Source organism: Asparagus officinalis, chromosome 6 (assembly GCF_001876935.1).
Source record: "Asparagus officinalis chromosome 6, Aspof.V1, whole genome shotgun sequence".
Taxonomy (NCBI): domain Eukaryota; kingdom Viridiplantae; phylum Streptophyta; class Magnoliopsida; order Asparagales; family Asparagaceae; genus Asparagus; species Asparagus officinalis.
This window is the reverse complement of record NC_033799.1, coordinates 37,309,220-37,327,945: the sequence shown is the minus strand read 5'-3', so window position 1 is coordinate 37,327,945 and position 18,726 is coordinate 37,309,220. Positions and strand designations below refer to the sequence as shown.

The 18,726-nt window shown below is 36.1% G+C and overlaps 1 protein-coding gene across 1 annotated transcript in view; it reads left to right on the top strand.

Annotated features, from left to right (window-relative positions):
• The window catches only part of LOC109846061 (ATPase 10, plasma membrane-type-like), a 38,838-nt gene that overhangs the window by 18,668 nt on the left and 1,444 nt on the right, over positions 1-18,726 (top strand). The window lies entirely within an intron of this gene.

Here is an 18,726-nt window from a genome sequence, read left to right as displayed (position 1 = left end):
GACGATATCTCCTAATCCGGAAGGCGGAATTTAACATATAATATATGAAAATCGCCTATCTCGACGAGACGAAGCCAACCGTGAAGTCAGAATTCTTATTGGAGCATCGATGCCAGCAACGATGCAGGCATCGAAATGAATCATATGTGCTAAAGAAGAACAAAAAGCAAATTCAAATGTGGAGATTGTTGCTTGGGGCTCAAGACAAATCCAATGGCTCATATTCATTGAAGATTACTATAAATAGGGGTAGAGAGTGAGGGGTTAGAGGTGTGAAAATTTTGTAAACTCCTTTTGGAGAGGAGGGCTACTCTTAATTGAGAAGGCCTTCCAAAAATTGTAACCTTTAGTTGCAATTAATAAAAATAATTTTTTTCTCTTTAAATTTGTTCTTTCTCCTCTTGTTGAATGATGAGGATGGAGATGAAGAGCAATTTGAAGGTTTGCATTTCTTTTCTCTTTTATTTCTTTTTAGTAATTTCTTTATTATTGCTTATTAGTTAGATTTAAATTCATGCTTGTAGTGTAGATTTTTTTTCTTGTCTTTTTATTTCTTTTTGCACTTTAATTTGTAGAATAGATTTATTTTTCTTGCATCTAATTTCTGCAATTTATTTTATAGTTTAGATTTTTATTTTCTTTGTAATTAGATTTATTTCTTGTTCATAGTTTAGATTTTTCTTTTCTTTTTAATTTTGTAATTAGTTCTTTTTCTTGTTTTTATTTCCTAAAGATGTGAATTTAATTCTTGTAGGAAGTTTAGAATTATATGAAACTAGTCTAATTTTATTATATTGTATGAATTATTCTCTTGTACTTAAAATGTTCATGTTTAGGATAATCAACTAGAGAACTAATCGGTAGAAGAAGAATTTGATAATCTATGCTTATCTTAAATGGTTTGATAGGTTATGCTTATGAATTCTAGGATTATTATCATGTTGTTGTTCTTATCATGAATAGTAATTTTAGCTTAGATGATAATTTGATAGGTTACACTTTCCTTAAATGGTTTGATAATCTATGCTTAATAAATCTAAGTTGAAATATGATAAAAAGAGAATAGTTTATATTTTGTAATTGAAATTGGTTAGTTGATTATATTCTAGATTTCTTACCTCTTTTGAATCCTTCATCTTAACTTTCTTAAATTTTTCTTTCATTCTTAGTTTTATTTCTTGATTTTATTAATTCATATTTCTTGCCTTATGATTTCATTTATTCTTTAATTCTTCATTCTCTCCTCTAAAATTCAATTTATTACCTCTTGCATATAATTCAAAATAATCACTCATACAATCACACTTATTCTTTATTCCTAATTGTCACGCACAAAATATAAGAACCAAGTTTAATAATCTCTTAAAAATTTCTTCTTCGTGGGATCGATATCTTTTTATACTATAACTTGATAAATTGTGCACTTACAATTTTGGTACATAATTATGCCGCATCAACACGTTTAGAACCACCCCCTTGTGGGCGTGGAATCTTAACGGGCTCCGAATGTTGATTTTGCACAACTCCATATTTTGGAATCCAAACTTTGCAGAGTTTTGGTGGTTCTTTGACCACCGTTTCTTTGTTTCTTTCTCGTCTTTGTTGTGAGAGAGCACGGACATGAGCAGCGTTTGCACGACGTTTTTGTATACATTCTTTGAGGGTCGAGCGAGCCCTCTTGACAAAAGTCCATTCATCCGTCGTTATTTTAGCAGAGATACGAGTGATTGGTTGTTGAGACAACTGAACCACTCGATGTCTCATCGAATCTAGGTCCGCGTGGTAACGAACCCCGTCGGTTTGTTCCAAGGCCTTAGCCATTTGGCGAGTGCGGCGTTGGCGTTGTCTCTGACGAGCTCTTTTCGTCAATGCCGGTGGGCTTTGATTTAATGACTCTTTACTTGGCGAAGAGTCATTATGAGCAGAGAGGTTGTGAGTAGAATCCTCAGCAACAATCAGGCGAGAGTCTTCATTTTGTGCCTTCTTTGGCATGTAAGTCTTCCTCAATTGTGAGATCCTCTTGTACTTGCGAGACAATGAAGATCTTGAAGAGGATGATGAGAGATATTCCTCAAACTTGGTTTGGTCGAATTCGTATTCGACCATGGATTCAACTGGAATCTTGATCGGCTGCGACACGACAGTCTCGGCAGCGAGACCGTTGGCTCCCACTGTGGTCGCCAGCTTGTTATGTCAAAAGTTGGTTTTGTTGAGGAATTCATTATATCTTCAAGCGATTACAATAAATTCAAAGAAATAGTCTTTTTATAAGACCTCTTTTACACAACAAAGCAAAAATTACAACTCTTGAGAAACAAACACAAAAATCGTCTATCGATCTTTGTTTTCGTGGGACTTTGCTTGTGCCGGGAATGCTTTGGTTCATGGACCGCCGAATCACAGATCGTGAAGAGGGGGTTTACTGATTCTGACTTCGTTTATCGAAGTGAGAACTTGAAACGATATCTTATCAAGGTAAGATAGTCGTTCTTCTTGAAATCAAGTCAAAGCCTGAATATCAAGGAGTGGCCAGAAGCTCAAGAACTCTACTCTCTCTCTGCTCTGAAGTGCTCCAAATGATCAGCCCCTGTCAGAAATGACCCTAGGGAGGTATTTATAGCCTCTGGGGTTCATAACTAACAAAAATCGACAAAAGACAGAATTAATATGGCGAGACAGTGTTTACTGGGCGAGACAGTGTTTGTTGTCTCGGCCCGCGAGACAGTAAACGCTGTCTCGGAAACAGTAACCGTCAGGCAGTTTTTGTTTTTACTGCCTTCCCACGTTTCAAACTCCGTTATTTTTGCAGTTATTCACGTGATTTTCGCCCATGATGTTTTCCACGTCCCTTGGCAGTTGATGGACACGTGTAGGGCAGTTATCAATGTAGTTTTGACCATTTCAAAGCTGTCTCACTGGCGAGACAGTAAAGTCTGTCTCGCTGGCAAGACAGCAAACACTGTCTCGCTGGCGAGACAGTAAATATTGTCTCGCTGGCGAGACATCGCTGGCGAGACAGTAAATACTGTCTCGCTGGAGAGACAGCAAACACTGTCTTGCTGCGAGACAGCAAAGATTATCTCGCTGCGAGACAGTAAACTCTGTCTCGCTGGCGAGACAGCAAAGTCTGTCTCGCTGGCGAGACAGCATAGTCTGTCTCGCTGGCGAGACAGCACAGTCTGTCTCGCTGGCGAGACAGTTCATATCTGTCAATTTTGGGAGGTTTTCCCTATGATTGGATATCTATTAGCATTTTTTTTTATGCCTACAGCGTTAAATATAAATTTGACCATATATATAATCATGAACATCAATCAAAATCAATCAATTTACCTACTCAAATAGGCACGAGTAATCATAACGCATATTCTCCTAACGCTCCCATGAAGCCTCCTCAGCTCTTTTCCGGTTCTATTGAGCTTTAACCAAAAATATAACTTTGTTTCTAAGCTTATTGTCCACCTTGGCAAAAAAATACAAACAGGAATAACAATCGTAGTCAAATAATCATGAAGCTTGATCTCTGGTGCGTCTGACACTCACTGCTGCTCCTCATCACGTAAATGCTTCTTGAGCATCAAAATTTGAAAAACATCGTGTATACTCGACATTAATGTTGGAAGATCTAGCTGATACGAAATGGCTCCAATGCGCTCAACAATTCTGAACGGACCAATATACCTCAGGGCAAGCTTTCCCTTGTCTAATAAAACGCTAAACTCCCTTCGTTGGTGATACTTCCAATAATAGATAGTCTCCAACCTGGAACTCTAACGGTCATCGCCTCTAATCAGCTTTAACTCTTCTGTCTACTCTGCGCTGCAAGAATACGCTCTCAAATTTCTACTACCTTCTTTGTAGTCTATCACACAAGTTCTAATCCAAACAATAGGCTGCCTTCTGGTTCTGCCCAACAAATAGGCAATCTATAAGGCCTCTCGTACCATGCCTTATACGGTGTCATGCTAATAGTCACTTAACAACGGTTGTTATAACCAAACTCAATCAAAAGAATGTTGTCCTCCTGAATATCATGAAAGTCAATAACACATGCTCGCAACATGTCCTCTAATACTCGGTTCACTTTTTCTGTTTGTCCATCTGTCTGCGGTTGGAGAACACTAGAATACCAAAACTAGCTACCGAACGAATCCTAGAAGCTCCTCCAAAAATGGCTCTTTAGATCATTATACATTTTTTTATGCCTGGATGCACTGTGTATCTGGTACAATGCGCCTCAACTTTCACAAAATATAAGCCAATACTCTCTGGGTCTGCATCAAAACACCTCCTAGATCAGATAACTATGCATCTGTATAGACGACAAATGTTTTATCACTGTTTGGAATAACCATTACTGACAATGTATTCAATTTTGCTTTTAGAGTCTCAAAGGCTTCCATGCACTCCGTACCCCCAAACAAACTGTACACCCTTATGTGTAAGGCGTGTAAATGGTGTCGTAATCTTCGAGAAGTTTTGAATAAACTTTCTGTAATAGCCGGCTAAACCTAAGAAACTATGAATCTCTGTAACTGTCTTCGGTGGCTCCTAATCAAGTATTGCTTTCACTTTAGCTGGATCTACTATAATGCCCTCCTTGCTGATAACATGGCCAAAAGTCTGACCTTAGATAGACAAAAACTAGCATTTGCTGAACCTGGCGTATATCTGATTCTTCCGCAAAGTCTGTAATGCTAAACGAAGATGCTACTCGTGCTCTACCTCTAATCTCGAACAGATAAGGATGTCATCGATAAAAAAACCACAAACTGGTCTAAACATGAACGGAAAACTCGGTTTACCAAATCCATGAAAATCACAAGTGCATTGGTCAGCCCAAATGGCATGACAAGAAACTCGAAAGACCCATATCGAGTCAAAAAGGCTGTTTTGGAAATATCCATTCCCATCACTCGCAACTGAAAATAACCAAAATAAAGATCAATCTTTGAGAAATGCTTCGCTACCCACAGCTAGTCGAACAAGTTGTAAATCCTTGATAGTAGATACCTGATCTGGGAAGTGACCTTGTTCAACTCACAATAATCTATACATAATTGCATACTACCGTCCTTCTTCTTCACAAAGAGGACCGGTGCTCCTATGAAAATGACCGACAAATAAAACTCTGATTTAACAACTCATCTAGCTAAGCCTGTAGATCCCCCCATTACAACAGGTGTGATATGATAGGGCGCTCGGGATATCGATACTATGCCCGGCTGCATCTCGATGCAGGACTCAACCTCTTTTACTAGAGGTAATCTAGGTATGTCCTAAAATACATCCTAATACTCTAAGATAACTCTGGTCTCGCTTAAATATGCACCCTAATCTCGTATCATCAACTCCTAGACATATGCGAGAAATGACATCACATTCTGGTTACCCTATGAGTTGCTACTATTTATTCAAACTCATCGAATGCTCACAAGCCAACTATCTTTGCAAAACAACCTATATTAACGTGATATGATGATAACCAATCCATACAAGAATAACATCAAACTCAAACATTCGTAGGACGATCAAATCGACCACAGACTCAGACTCGTCTAAACTAACGACACATCTACTATAGATACTCTCTAAGAGAGACACCTCTCCCAAAGGAGTAGGAACTGATAATGGAATGCCTAAAGGGTGTGCTACAAGCTGAAGTCTAATCATGACATCATAATAGATAAAAGAATGTGAAGCTTCTGAATCAACAAGATCCAAGCTGGAAAAGAAATCACTAAGAAAGCTTCGCTCGCACCATGGTCATGCGATATGACTGTATAAACCCTACCGGTGGCTAGCAATTGCTACGCTGATGGTAGTGGAACATATGGGACTGTCTGTCCCTCAGGAATCTCCTGGATTATACGAATCTGGCCTACTGGTCCCTAAATTCTTAAGACGGCTGGAGGTGCCTCAAATCCTCTGCTGCTAGCCGTAACCACGGCCCTGAGACTGCTGACTCTGGTTCTTCTTGCCTAGCTCTCCGGGTACGAGTTTTATCTCGATTGCATCCTCGTCCTGACATTTATAATATCAAGAGAGAGGAGAGCTTAATGGATACAGTTGTGATGCCCCCAGGGTTCACACAAGGCTACAGTCCGAGGTGAAACCCGGATTGTCAAACCTGCCAAGCACCAAACACCATGCTACGACGTGTTTCACCATCATAGTCACCATTTCTCTAGTGGAAACAACAAATAGGTGAAGGTACAAAACAAGCAAATAATAGAAGTAGTACAAAATCAGATATGCATAGAAGAAGTATATCAACAAATATGCTCAACTAAAATAGAATGAAAATATCTCTGAGTCTGAAATACATCTCAACACAATGAGTCAAATAAAATCTCACTAAGTCACTTAGCCTCTACAAAATGAATACAACTCTAAAGTCTGAACAATGAACATAACTATATAGTGGAGCTTCAACTGCTAAAACTATGCGACGGCGACTATGCTAGAACTCCATCATTCAGCGGCTCTCTGAAACTCTGATCTGCCTAAAAAATACAATTTAAATAAAAAAACAATAATAAGAGCGTCAGAGCACTATAACAAGATCACCTCCATCCGCCACTAGGGGAAGGGCTGCTAGATAAAGTGGAGGCTCTATCTATTAAGCATAGTCTACCTATATCATTTTTATTGTATCTAATAGAGTTAATATTTAGACACCTACAAGACGAGACATAGTACGTCGAGCGAAATAATCCAAACAAGGAAACCCTCATATATACACCATATGTCTCAAATTGTAGATCCCTAAATACCAATTCCAACTCTATGAATGAAAACAACACATATATCCTGTAGTTGGCACAATAAACCATATAGGACCAATGTCACAATCTTGAACTACTTCTCAAGTAGTTGGCGTAATAATAAGAGAATATCATCCAACTTAAAAAAATCACCATAGGCCATATCATGTATGCCACAAATCAAGGAATGCGCCCTACTCATGGGTAATCTAACATGGGAGTAACTACAACTGATGATACATATATGTGTGCATCTCCTTATGCAATAGCGATATTCTTGTAATATTCTTANAAGAAGTATATCAACAAATGAGCCCAACTGAAATAGAATGAAAATATCTTTGAGTCTGAAATACATCTCAACACAATGAGTCAAATAAAATCTCACTAAGTCACTTAGCCTCTACAAAATGAATACAACTCTAAAGTCTGAACAATGAACATAACTATATAGTGGAGCTTCAACTGCTAAAACTATGCGACGGCGACTATGCTAGAACTCCATCATTCAGCGGCTCTCTGAAACTCTGATCTGCCTAAAAAATACAATTTAAATAAAAAAACAATAATAAGAGCGTCAGAGCACTATAACAAGATCACCTCCATCCGCCACTAGGGGAAGGGCTGCTAGATAAAGTGGAGGCTCTATCTATTAAGCATAGTCTACCTATATCATTTTTATTGTATCTAATAGAGTTAATATTTAGACACCTACAAGACGAGACATAGTACGTCGAGCGAAATAATCCAAACAAGGAAACCCTCATATATACACCATATGTCTCAAATTGTAGATCCCTAAATACCAATTCCAACTCTATGAATGAAAACAACACATATATCCTGTAGTTGGCACAATAAACCATATAGGACCAATGTCACAATCTTGAACTACTTCTCAAGTAGTTGGCGTAATAATAAGAGAATATCATCCAACTTAAAAAAATCACCATAGGCCATATCATGTATGCCACAAATCAAGGAATGCGCCCTACTCATGGGTAATCTAACATGGGAGTAACTACAACTGATGATACATATATGTGTGCATCTCCTTATGCAATAGCGATATTCTTGTAATATTCTTACTCAATTACTCTGCGGCAATAGGTTTTGTCTTCCTATTCCGGATACATAAAATAACGATACTATTGTAATACTCTTACTCAATCATTCTGCGACAAATAAATTTTATCTCCCTATTTACGAATGATGCATCCAGATGATCATACAGCGGAGTATAGACATATCAGCCAAATCCAAAAAAACCCCGATCATCTTCGAGTATTGGTACATCCGAGGGAAACATCCAATACTCCTAGTGTAGTACAGCCACGGTCTCATTACGGAGAAACATCCACACCAAGCATCCATAACTGATGAACAATACTTTATTATATGTTATTATACTTTTATCAACTCAACGTATATTAGAAATCTCAATAGTGTGTGTTAACACAACATAAATTAAGTGTATGTGCACATATCTCGGTATGCGTGTCCATAACTGGTGTTCACTATCATCTCAGGTGTTAAACAACACTTAATCATTACAATATAATTGTACAAGATCGAGAAGCTCTCTTAAAATTAACAAACAAAAGCGAAACTCGAGAAACTTTCACGTTATATATCAATTATTTCAAATCAGCACATTTGAAGTTTTCTGTAGAATATATCATTAGTAAAATGATCATATCTTTCTCTAGACAAACTCTTTTTAAGAATAGTTTTTTGTTTTAGAAACTAGAGTCAGATAGCTATCATTTGGTACTAGTTTGGTTTAGTTTGGAGTTCATATGATATCTCTAATTTCTAGTTAAACGTTATATATGTGCAGCAGTTTTTCTGCAGAACATAACAAGCATAATTATTTGCACAAGAAATCATATTTAAACATTCAATCATGTTTAAAACATACTGAAACATATATAAAACATATAACAATACTTAAACTTTGATAATCACTTACTAAAATTATCTCGAACATAAATCAAACTCTTGTGTTAATCTAATTATGAAAAGAGTGAAAAGATTTGTGTTGACCAAGTGAGTGTGCACGAAAATCATTTGCAAATAAAGATTGTCTTTTACATATCAAAACAAAATTTAGCAAGATGTCCAAACCTACCACAAACATTACATTTAAAAACATGTGGTCTACTAGAAGTATTTGGCAAACTAGAATTCTTTTTCAAATCAAAGCAAAACTTTACCAAATGGCCAAATCGACCATAAAGATCACAATGATACACACGCATTCTTATGATGAGCATTATGTGCATGTGCATGAGTGTGTGATGAAGAAGCCTTATGAGATGCACAAAAAGAATTAATATGAGCCTTAGTAGGTTTATGTGCATCATAGCAAAATTTAGCAAGGTGGTCTTTTCGGCCGCAAATAGAACATTTATAAATTTTGCTATACATGTGTGCATGATGTATAGTATGTTTAGATGTAGTAGCATGAGATTTAGCACACATGTCCATAAACTTGTTAGTATTGGCAATGCATGATTTAAGAGTTGAATCTAAAGATGATATTCTATTTTTAACATTATTCAACTCATCACTAGGCACATATGCATTTTTATTAGAAGTAGAATATAAATAGTCATTTATGAAAGAAGAAGTATCATTTTTTATGTTCTTTACTTCTAACATGGCATTATTTTTGTCATGAGTCAAGTTAGCAATATCCAATTTTAAATTATTATTTTTCAAATTTAGCATATCATTATTTTCTTTAAGAGCATCATTCTCTTGAGAAATGATATCAAATTTGGAAACTAACTTCTCATGATCGGATTTTAAACCATTATGCTAGCTTTGTAAATCAATAAAAATTTTATGCAATTTGTTATAGGCATGCAATAATTTTTCACTAGCACAGGCGAGTTCATCAAAAGATAAATCATATTCGGATTCGGACTCGCTTACCACACTAAGGCTATCGTCTAGTGGCCGTGTGCATGAAAATGAAGCTCCACATGAACTAGAAGCGGAATCCTCCAAAGCTTGTCGGATCGCCTCCAAATTCCCTTGATGTGCCTCTACAAGTTTCCATAATGTGTAAGCACTATCAAAAGAATCAAGCTTGTTCGACATAGATGAATCGAATGCATTATGTAAAAATTCTAACAAAAGCTTATTCATGGTAAACATACGATGATCATTTTTATTCCACTTGGAGTTCTCCGAAGTGGGCACAATATAAGCATCATCTATAATTTTCCATAAATCGAAGTGTCTAGATCGAACAAAAAGTTTAAATCTAACACACCATTGGGCATAGGAGAAATTATCTAATCTAGGAGTAATATTGATGGCATAACCTAAACAAGGTGCACCGTGTATATCCATAATGTATATATGTGCAAGCAAAATACAAATAAATCAAAACAAGATTAGCACAAAAAGATAACTTGGATCTTTAACTCAAGGCGATTAGACCTTAAATCAAAGAGCACCAAGCTCTAATACCAATTGTTAGACCCCTAATGCCACTAGGAAAGAACCCTAGAGGGGGGGGTGAATAGGGTTTATGCTAATCTAATCTGATTTTATGCTAATTAAAACTAATTAACAAATATATCCTAGCAAGTATGATGTGCTACAAGATATGTGCAAGGATATACAATATAAACAAGAGTAAAAAATATGATCATGCAACAATGGCGATATAACAATATGCAAGAATAAATGCGCCAATGCTAAACCCAAACACAATGAAATAATCACGGAGTTCGGACCTTCCGTCCTACGTCTCCGCTCCCCACTCCCGGGGAGAATCTACTACACAACCCGGTTTGGAAGCCGAAACTTCTCTACACACTCGGTTTTCTAGCTAACTGAAAACTCTACACACTCGGTTATCAAGTCAACCGACAACTCTCACAAATCCTCGCAAAGTACATACACAAGCTACAACCTCAAGTGTTGGTCCTTATGTATCGACTCCCTCAAGTGTTCAGAATTATCACCTCTCACTAGGCCACCGACGTCAATCCTCTCGGTATCGACTCCGTCCTCACCACACTCCTCTCGGTGTACAAGTGTATTACAAAGTGAACTTCACAATTAGGCACACAACAAATGATTGTTCTCTAAACAAGGTGAGAACTCAATTAGGCTCAACTCAATGTTACTATCTCTCACAACCCCAAATATGTTATGAATGCAAATACAATAAGCTCAAGTGGGTGTGTGCAACAATGAGATTAATCAAATCTAAACTCAATATAAAACTAGCTTTAATAAAATGATAATCAAACAAATAAATATAAACCTAGAAAAGAGTTTAGAAAACTTCTCAATAGATGACAAGAGATGGAGGGAGAATAGTTGATTGCTCAAACTCTAATAGATGATCTCCTCAAGCTCTTGTGGAATTGAATTCACAAACTCAAACCCTCAATTGCTTAAAAGCTTTTTAAACAAACACTAAACAAAACTTAAACCCTTATTCAAACTTTGTTAAAATATTCTCTTGGATAGTATGAAAGATGAGAGTAAGGGGTATTTATAGGAACCCAAAACATCAACCAAAACCCAACTGAAAAGACAAAAAAGCCCCTAGAAAATACTGCTGGAAACTAGTCGTTACTGTGCAACGGCTCTATCATAAGTCGACTTATGAGTCGACTAATGAGTCGGCTTATATGAGTCGACCCAGCAGAAGAAAAATCACAAATCCGCTGCACTTCGTGAGTCGACTTATGAGTCGATTAATGAGTCGACTAAACATGCACAGACCTGAAGTGCACAGAAAAACTCAACTTTAAACTGGTTTAAAAATATCAAATAAATTCTAAAAAATATAAAACTTTGGAAAATGATTGTAAACATGATAATAAACATGTTACAAAAACTGGTTTTCAAAAAAGACTTCCAAATGTAAAATATCATCATTTTGCAAAATAGTCCAAAAACATAAAAACTAAACATACATGTTTTTAACATTTGACTTAAACAAACTTTTGAAACTCTACAAAATAATTTTATAGACTTAAAGAAAGATATAAACTATTGTTATGAAGTCTATAAACAATAAATACAATATTTTATCAAATAAAATAGAATATGAACCATATGAGTATGTATATGAATATATATTTGTTTTATATCTATGAAATTAGATCAAACCAACTTATCCACATAAAGACAAATATGTATGAATATAAATATTTATTTATATGCTTGTAAAAACTTTGTTTGTAGATAAACCAAAAGCCAAGATGTGTATATATATAACTATATATATATACATAGAAAACAATAAAATGTGTGTGTATATGATATTGAGCTTAAAGTACTAACACACATAATATAAACTCCTAAACTAAATGTTACCCAAGCAATCTTGATCTTCAATAAGCTTGACTTGGTACATTATGCGGAAGAAGCTTGAACTTGGATCTTTAATTTGAATTACATGCTTCACTCCATAATTCCGCCAACCTCCATTGGATATGATCGTTGAAGCGCAATTCCATCCATCCTCCAACATGTTGTTTGTCTATAATAAATAAATAAACACAAATACTAGACAAACAACATTAGTGATAAATTATTTGTTAAACATCATCAAAACAAAGAGACCAACATCCTCTTGATTGTATCCTTAGGCAACCAAACGAGCTTTATTTCTTGTTATAATGCCATGTTCATCAAGTTTGTTTCTAAAAACTCATTTTGTTCCAATTACACTAGCATTGTTAGGTCTAGGAACTAGTTTCCAAACATTATTTCTTCGAAAATTGTTTAGTTCATCATGCATAGCTAAAACCCAAAACTCATCCTTTAAAGCATCATAAAACTTTTGGGGTTTTATTTGAGATAAGAAGGCAACATTACCACACTCACTCAAAGCCTTTGAGCGAGTTAGAACTCTTTGTGAAGGATTCCCAATGATTTGCTCATTTGGATGATTTGGTGCAAATATCCATGCTTTGGAGAGTTCTTCTTGTTCTTGCTCTTGAATATTGTTGCCATCCCCATCCTTTTGAACATCTATTGAGGGTGTTTCATTTATTTGCAAAAGTTTCAATCCTCCCTCAACATCATCATCATCTTTCCTAGGCAAATCAACTTGTAAACCAATATTAGTCTCATCAAAAGTAATGTTTATAGATTCTTCAACAATAAGAGTTCGTTTGTTGAAGACCCTATAAGCCTTACTTCGAGGTGCATATCCTAGGAAAATGCCAACATCAATTTTAGAATCAAATTTATCATGATGATCTTTTGTATTTAAAAAAAAACATTTACAACCAAAGATACGAAAATATCCAATAAAAGAAGTTTTGCTATAAAATAGTTCATAAGGAGTTTTCTTAAGCTTAGGTCTAATCAAAACACAATTTAAAACATGGCAAGCCGTATTGACGGCTTCCGCCCCAAAATACTTAGGCAAATCAAAAGAATTTAACATAGTTCGTGCCATCTCTTGTATGGTGCGATTTTTCCATTCAACAACACCATTTTGTTATAGTGTTCTTAGAGCGAAAAACACATGAGTTATATCATGATGTGCACAAAAATCATAGAAAAAATTATTTTGAAATTCACCACCATGATCACTTCTTATTTTAACAACTTTCAACTCTTTTTTATTTTTAATTCTTTTACATGATTCGAAAATTCTTCAAAACATTCGTCTTTACTTGCAAGAAAGATTGTCCATGTAAAACAAGAGAAACCATCAATGATAACAAAAACATAGTGTTTGCCTCCAAGAGAGGTAACACGCATAGGACCACATAAATCAAGATGAAGTAATTGCAAGGGTTTAGAAGTTAACACCTCATTGATGGATTTGAAGGTAGACTTAGTTTGTTTGCCTTTAGCACAATCTTCAGAAATAGTATCTTTAATGAAATGCAAGTTTGGTAACACTTTTACAATATTTCTCTTAGACAATTTGGATATCAATTACATGTTCGCATGTCCAAGCCTCTTATGCCAAATCCAAGGGTTTTCATCTACCGCCATAAGGTATTTGACATCTTGATTTAATAGCTTATTCACCTCAAAAATGTATACATTAGATTTTCTATTAGCAATAAAAATAGTTTTTCCATTTGAGATAACAATGCATTTGTTCGGTTTAAAGGAAATATCAAAACCTTTATCACTCAATTGGCTAATGCTAAGAAGATTATGATTCAAGCCACTAGCCAAATAAACATCTTCTATTACGGGAGAATGTATCTTAACAATGCATCAAATACCTATGATTTTACCTTTCTTACCACCACCGAAGGAGATGCTACCTCCTTCAATCCTTGATAGGGTTGTAAATAGCTCTTTGTTGCTCGTCATATGATGTGAGCAACCACTATCAATGTACCACATCTCTCTATGCCGTGCTCGTGATGTTCCCTACAAGAGATGAATGTATAGTAACTTTAGGTACCCAAATCTTGGGTCCTTGGTGGTTAGTAAGCATGGAACCTTTGGGTACCCATGTCATTCCATGCAATATTGCACACAAAATATGACCACGTTTCATGCAATATGTGCACAAAAAATTTCTCTTGTGTGTAGAGGCATGAGATTTATGAAATCTATTTCTCTCATGATGATGATAATTAGCATAAGCATGAGTAGGTCTAATCCTACCACTCTCAATTTCAAGTCCTTTAATCTTGGATCTTAATTGTTTGTTTTCAAAATCAAGATCCCCAAGCAATTCATCTTTTAAAGCAAGAGATGTTTATAGTTGTTCAAGTTTTAAATCACAAGAAGCATGTAATTTTTTAAAGGAAGAAAATTCTTTTGACATCTTTTTAAACTCAATGTTTAATTCTTCTAATGCGGTAGCTAGATCACATTACATATAAAAGGATTCACTTTCCGTGTCGGAAACTACCTCCTTTTCATAAGCCATGAAGCAAATGTTAGGATCATGAATAGCAATCTTAGCTCCTTCTTCATTGCTATCCAAATCGCTTGGTTCAGATTCCTCTCATCCGGCATACATGGCTTTCTTCTTCTTGTACTTCAAGTATTTCTTCTTGAGCTTGGCGTAATCTTTAGCGATATGACCCGGTTCATTGCATTCAAAGCACTTTTCTACATGTGAAAAAAATTTATTGTTAGATCGGGGATTAAACTTCTTGTTCATTTTAATGAGTCTAGATATTCTTCTAGAGAAGTGAGTCACTTCTCTAGAAAAATTAACTTCACTATCTGACGATGATGAGGAGTTATCACTAGCTCTCTTGAGAGCTATGGTCTTCATTTTTGGTGATGGCTCCTCAACTTCCTGTAGGGGCACTTCCTCCTCCTCCTTTCCCTTGAGCTTCTTCTCATGAACCTTAAGCTTGCCGATGAGGCCATCGAGAGCTAGAGTAGTAAGATCGTGAGCTTCCTCTATAGTCGTAGCTTTGGGTTCCCATGCCGGAGTCAATGAACGAAGGATCTTGTAGTTCATCTCTTGGATAGTCAAACGCTTGTCAAGACCATGCAATTCATTGATTATGTTAGTGAAGCGAGAAAACATAGCATCAATGGATTCATTAGGAAGCATTTTAAATAACTCATAGTCATGCATAAGCCCACTAATTTTGGATTCCTTAACTTGGGGGGTTCCTTCATGTGTAATACACAATTTCACCCAAATTTCGTATGCGGTTGCACACATAGAAACCCTATTGTATTCATTAGGGGAAAGATCGCAAATTAAGGTTTCATAGCCTTTGCATTGAGATTAGCTTGGTACCTTTCTCCATCGGTCATGTTACCAATCTTGGACTTTTCTACATACTTTTTCACTATGAGTTCTAGAATGTCAAGATCAATGCAACGAAGGTAAATCCTCATTTTAGCCTTCCAATAAGCAAAATTATTATCGGTGAACAGTGGTGGTCTAGTGGTGGATTGTCCTTCTAGCATATGCACATTCATTGAAGCCTCCATAAGATCTTTTCTCTAAGGTGGTTAGACCAAAAACTAATATAGATACCAAGCTCTGATACCAATTGTTGGACCTTAGAGGAGAGAGATTAGGGTCTTAAGGCTATAATTGTATAATAAAAATAAGACAAGCAACACACAATAGAGAGAACAACCAAAGCAAATGAGTTAGAGTTAGAAATCGTTATCCAAGTGACGTGCGATGTGTTAACGGGGTTCGGCCCGCTGACCTACGTCTCCGCTCCCCACTCTCGAGGAGAATCCACTACATAACCCGGTTTGGAAGCCAGAACTTCTTCTACACAACGATCTCCACAAGATCTCACAACTACACAGTTGATCACCACAAAATCTCAGTCTCACACAGCTGATCTTCACAAGATTAAGCTCTCACCAGTAGTAATGGTGTAAAAACTCTCTCTTTACAATGTCCATATGATAAGGAGAAAGATTACACTGAAGCTGGGATGTGAACTTAAAAAACACAGAAAACAGGTTTGAAAATTTTGGCTCTCAGTAAAAACAGATCTCTGGTTTTTCAAAGTGCTTGGGACAGGTTGAAGAAGATGGGTATGAAGGGTTTAAATAGGAGAAAACACTGCAGCCAAAACCCATACCCAAATCCCCCAAATCCCATAAAAATCGTCGTTTGAAATCTGTACGTAAAAGGCCATTGGAGTAAACGGCTGTCGACCGCGAGCCACTTTCGAGACTCAGAAAATTTTTAGAGACTTTTGCAGTCGACCGTGGGAATTTTCTAGCTGGCGATCGACCGTGGAGGTCGACCGTGACGGTCAACCGCGAAAGTTTCTGCTGCCCACTCAGGAAAAGACACAGGCGCGGTCGACCGTGGCAGTCGACCGCAAACCAACACAACAGATACAGTTTTGACTCTTTTTAGAAAATCTGTAAAAATATTCAAATGACTTCTAAAAATTTGTGTAACTTTGTAAATTATTTTTAACACTAAAAACAAACTGTTTGGAAAAAGAATTTTATGAAAAGGTCCTCATACTTGTGAAAAATGATATTTTGTCAAAACGCTCAAAAATATAAGTATGAAAACGTGTGTGTGATATCCCAATAGCTTCAAGTGAAATCTACAACTATTTGCCTACATTCTAGCACTAGAGAGAGAAAAAAACTAGCTAATATCCTCACATAGAATTACAAGTCTTTGAGTCTTGATATAGCTTTGAGTTGATGAAGCTTTGACTTGTATGTGTTGTTCTTGATTAACATTTGCTTCATCACAACTTCTCCTCCTCCTTTGGATATCATCGTTGTAGCTCATATTCCATCCAATCCTCTATAAGTGGTACTAACAAGCTTGATATATATATTAACTACAATATCACTCAACAAGCAATTAGTACCGATAATGATGGTTGTAAAACATCATCAAAACATAAGGGCTAACATTAAAGTCATGCTCGATTTTCACTATAAAAATAATAATTAGATTAAATGATAAGACTGTTATGATTGTGACTAAGTGCAGTAATTAGATATCTAAACCCTAGTACATAGTAATGTTCTAAAATGGAATCAGCGTCAATTACAACATACAAAAACATTCAGAAGTTCCATCCACCATTCAATCAGTACTTGGCCTCACCCAACAGAAAACTCACTCAAAAGCAACTTATCAAATTCCACAAAAGGAATCAAAGCTGTGGATCCTCATACCAAATTCTTGCGTCAAGGGTTCACAATGTCCATCATCGATCTTTCAGACTAAGCTTTGGGTGATGGCCATCAGCAATGGAGTTGAGCCAGTTTAACTGAGGTGAACTTCTTGAGGCAGCAAGTTGTACTTAATCGACAGCTCTTTAAAAACTCTCTTCAGCTCAAGAACAAGATCAGACCTCCGGCTATTTTTCTCTGATACGTTTTGAAAGTTCATAGTATGGTTAACACATAATGTCATGTCCATCTTGTTAACATCCACGATGCCCTTGACCAAAACGATGTGATTAGGATGCTAGTGATTTGGTTTGCTATCAATGTACCTGGTGAATTCGCAAAGGAAAATAAAAGATTTTGCAAAACGGTTTAATAGATGAAAAATAAAACGATTACAAAGATGTATCTAAGTGTGCACAACTATATTATATTCAAGTTTGATATAACATAATATAAATCTAATTATTTCATGAACTTATATCATAGCTGCTCATGCATGTGTATCATAATTACATTTCTAATCTTTTTCAAGTAATTAAGTTTTACAAATGGCCAAGTAGACTAGAACAGCTGATGCATGCACAGTTATATTAATTAATATTATATTCAAGTTCGTTATAACATAATATAAATCTTAAATCCTGGACTTATATTGTAATTACACTTCTAATCTTTCTCAAAAAAATAGGACTTCCGCAAATAACCAAGTGAACTGGAATAGCTAAAGAATGCATCAAAGATAAGTGTATCCCTTGGAAACATCGAAGTCGCTTATGCAAAAAGAGTCATAGGGGTATTAATACAGATTCTAGGTCAGTATTAATTAGCCATGAAGAACTTAACTCAAAATGTAATTTTGCAACCATATATTAGAATTGACAAGGCCAAGTAAGTAAAATATTTCGAAAGGCAAAAATTTTAACATGCAAATAAATAAAAATGTGCCTGATACTGTATCATGAGGCCTTAAGTTCAAAGATGAGGCATGTAAATATGGTTGAAGAACCTGATCATATTGTGGTTGTGGAATCAACTGGAAGATATGCACATATGTTCATCATTTCAAATTGCAAAAAATCAACATAGATAACACTAAAAAGTAAAAACATGGCCAAGCTTGTCCACTTGATATGAAGGAACTATAACACATATCACTAGTACAAAATAGGACAACCCAAACGGTTGGAACCGTTTGGGAAAACAGTCTCAAACGGTTATTATAACCGTTTCGGCTGAAAAAAGAACCGTTTGGGCTAAAGCCGTTGGGGAAAAGTCTACCCCAACGGTCGCCCAAACGGAAACGGTTATGACCGTTTGGGCAAAATCCCAAACGGTTGTAACCGTTTGGGATATT